Source organism: Acromyrmex echinatior, chromosome 18 (genome assembly GCF_024713525.1).
Source record: "Acromyrmex echinatior isolate Ae372 chromosome 18, ASM2471352v2, whole genome shotgun sequence".
Classification (NCBI taxonomy): domain Eukaryota; kingdom Metazoa; phylum Arthropoda; class Insecta; order Hymenoptera; family Formicidae; genus Acromyrmex; species Acromyrmex echinatior.
The window spans coordinates 48439-52496 of NC_141869.1; positions in this window are offsets into that span (position 1 = coordinate 48439).

Genomic DNA, 4058 nt, shown 5'->3' on the forward strand with positions numbered 1-4058 from the left:
AACGAATTATTGAAACGGAAGTACGACAGAGTGAGACAGAACAAAAACAAAAAAGGATAAAAACTCCGATTGTAATCGATTAGACTCCGCCGAGCTGAGCTTGTCAAACGAAACAGCTAGTCTATCCTTCAGAGTCTCTCTCTCTCTCTCTCTCTCTCTCTCTCTCTCTCTCTCTCTCTCTCTCTCTCTCTCTCTCCCTCTCTCTCTCTCTCTTCCCTCTCTCTCCCTCCCTCCCTCTCTCTCTCTCCCTCCCTCTCCCTCCCCCTCCCCCATCTCGCTCCCTCTCCCTCCCCCCCCCCTCTCTCTCTCTCTCTATATATATATATATATGGTCGCTTGTTTCTAGCGACCGAAAATGCTTTCTGGAAAATTTCGGCCGCTCAGTGTGTATAATTAAGAGGAGAAGGAATATTATAGATAACATATAAGTTTTAATAAATTATGCTAATCCTATATCCCTCCTAATTTATGTATAATAGCAAAAATAATTTCAAAACACGATAATTTACGAGATATTGATATTTCTATGATTTTCCATGAGCGGTATATATCACGTTCATAGAAATGATTTGCAAGATCTCGGAGTGGTCTCACGCGTAAGATGCGAGATCTGAATGTTAGAGATTTCATGATCAATTCCTTTTTTCTTTTTTCATAATTTTTTTTTTTTAAATAAGTGACATTGTTAACAAACATATATTACAGGCTAAATATATTTTTTATTTAATTATTGAAATTATATGTGTATTTCTAAAAGTTTTAATTTACCTTTAGAAAAAATCTAAAAAAAAATCATGTTTCTGTAATAATGTTACGATCAGTACTTTCAGTGAAATGTTTTTTTTATAATTATCATCCGAATGAAAATTCTGATAATCAATCAAATCGCGATTAATATAATTATAAGGATGATGTCAATATAATTTTATAATTAACAAATCAAAAAGCCTTTATATGTGTCTTTATATGCAATATACAAATATTTTTTTATTTATCTATTAAAGTGATTCGGTATTCTTCCTATAGTTATTGGAATACATGTTAAATTTTGGGTCGACTTTTGAAGCATCGCCTTCTTTCCTCCCGCTGCCGCCGCTCAATGCTCGACGGCTGAGCTGCACCGGATCGCGCGCGGATATGTATCTCAGGAGCGTTGCACTAAGAAATATGCTCCATACCTTATAGCAAATTATTAATCCTTTACTTTCCTTAGTCTTCTGTGATGTCTTTTTTATTCAACATGTCTTCTTTATTCACATGTTGAATAAAGAAGACATCACGGAGTTATTGAAGTTGAGTCATTCCAGTTTAAAATTAGGCATCTCGTTCTGTGTCGACTCTTATTAGTCTTAAATTTATATTATCAGTATTCTATATTAAAAGATATTACATTTTGTGGCACATAAGCGTGGTCAGTAGCTCTTTGAAAGAAAACCGAATGTATCAATGTAATGTATAAAAATAATTAAGTGAATATTTTAAAAGTAATATTTAGTAAAATGTATATACTTATTAATGTTCAATCACTATTATTACGAAAATAATAATTATGTAGGAAAGAAAATATTTTTATGATAATTTTCATGCTAAAATGTTGTCATGATAATTTTCATGTTGGAAGGTATGATAGCAGCATGTTTCTTATATTGTGACGCTCCTGAGATGCACGTCCGCGCTCGATCCAGCGGTTCAGCCGTCGACTGTTGAGCGGTTGTAAAGGAAAAATAGGCAGCACTTCAGAAATTGGCTCGAAATGTGTAACTAGTTCTGAGCACACTGAAGTTCACATATAATTTCTATAATTTTATAAAAATATATTTGGAGTAATATGTTCATTAATAACGTTATTTGTTTAAAAAAAAAATTAAGAAAAAATGAAAAAGTAGGATTGAACATAGGATCCTCAACATTCTGATCTCGCACCTAACACCCGAGACCACGATGAGTTTTTGCAGATCGCCTCTATGAACTTGGTACATAAAATACACGGAAAATCGTAAACTATATCTCGTTAACTATCACGTTTTGAAATCATTTTTGCTATTATATATTAATGAGAAAGGTATATGATTAACTCTTTCACTTATAATATCGTGCGAGACTCGTGGTAAAGAAATCGGGCCAAATATAAGTATCATTGATGAGAGCCGTGGTACGTCTATCGGGCCAAACATAAACAACATGTTCCAGGCTGTTAATTATGGCAAGCGCCATCGTAACTTAAATCGTAGGGCAAAGAATTAATATAATTTAATAAAAATTATGTATTATCTAGAATGTCTCTTTCCTCCTTATGATACACGCCAAGCGGCCGAGATCGTCGAGAAAATATTTTCGGTCGCTAGAACAAGCGACCACAGAGAGAAGGACAGAGACAGATTCATTGTTTTGCTAGACGAGCCCAGTTTCGGCGTGTTCGCGCGGAGACTCACCGATTACAATCGGAACTTCTATCCGTTTTTGTTTTTTCTCTAACTCGCTCTATCGAAATAACAGAAATTGAAAGAATTTTAAATCACGAATACGGTTGCTAGTTCTCCGTTTTTTTTTTTGACAGACTTCGGTTTCTTGGACTAATATTCAATACCCCAGCAGATGTGAAAATCTCCAATTTGTGTCGTCTGCTGGAGTATTAAATATTAGTCCAAGCAATCGAAGTCTGGCAAAAAAACGGAGAGCTGATAACCGTGTTTGTGAATTAAAATTCTTTCATTTTCTTTTTATTAAATTATATGAATCATATATCTTTCTTATTAACGTAACAAAAATGCAAATGCAAAAATGATCAAAACATAAACATTGATGAGATATTGTACAATAGCTTAAGACTTTCCGTGTGCTATATGTACCGTGTTCGTCGAGGTGATCTGCAAGAACTCAACGTGGTCTCGGGAGTTGTTGCAAGATCAGAATATTGAAGATCTTATGTTCGATCCTGCTTTTTCCTTTTTTCATAATTTTTTTTTTAATAAATAACGTTATTAATAAACCTATTACTCCAAATATACTTTTTATAAAATTACAGAAATTATATACATGTACTTCAATGTGCTCGAAATTAGTTGCGCATTTCGGGCCGAAATGCTGCCTATTTTTCCTTCACAACCGCTTGACGGCCGAACCGCTCACGCGCGGACGTGCATCTCAAGAACGTCACAGTATAAGGAACAGTATGCTGCGACCATACCTTCCAGCAAATTGTCATGAAAATAAAATAAAATAAAATATTTTCCTTTCTAATATTGTATTTTCTTAATAATGGCGATTGAACATTATAATACCTTAATGCATTTTACTGAATGTAATGTATTTTTAAAATATTACTTTATTATTTTTATGATACATTCAGTTTCAAAGGGCTACTGATCACATTTTTGCGCCACAGAATGTAATATAGAATTTTAGTTTACCGCGTCATATATCTGGCCATCTATTTGTATTCTTTTTTAAGTGAAATAAACCTGGAGAATGCACTTAAATGATGTATCAATAATAGAACTTCAAAGATAATAGCGAGTTTTTACAATAACGTAGATTTAGATACGGTGAACGCCTTTTCTTAATTAGTCGCTAAGGAGAAGATAATGTGACTGATATCGATTATGTATCTTTTTTCTTAGAGTGAAAAATAAAAATTTTTTGTATGTATGTGTGTGTATATATATATATATATATATATATATGCATACATATATCGTTTTGCGTGACGCTGTATGTGTCAGAAAACAACGGCGTTATATGAGTCAATCAGCTGTAACCAGTATGACCCGCGTTCACAGTATCGTTGCCGCGCAACAGCACTGTCAATTCAGTATAGTGTTGTAGTGTTTTACACACAACTATATATGTGTGTGTGTGTGTGTGTGTGTGTGTGTGTGTGTGTGTGTGTGTGTGTGTGTGTGTGTGTGTATTTATATAGTTTTGTGTCCACAAAATAGAAAAAAATGTAGTAGGAGAATATTGTCTGCCTTTGGTAAGAGAAGGTTATGAGTGGTTTCTAACAAGCGATTCAGTACAATACAGTATCTCATTCTTGTATTGGCGAACAAGATTTTAAT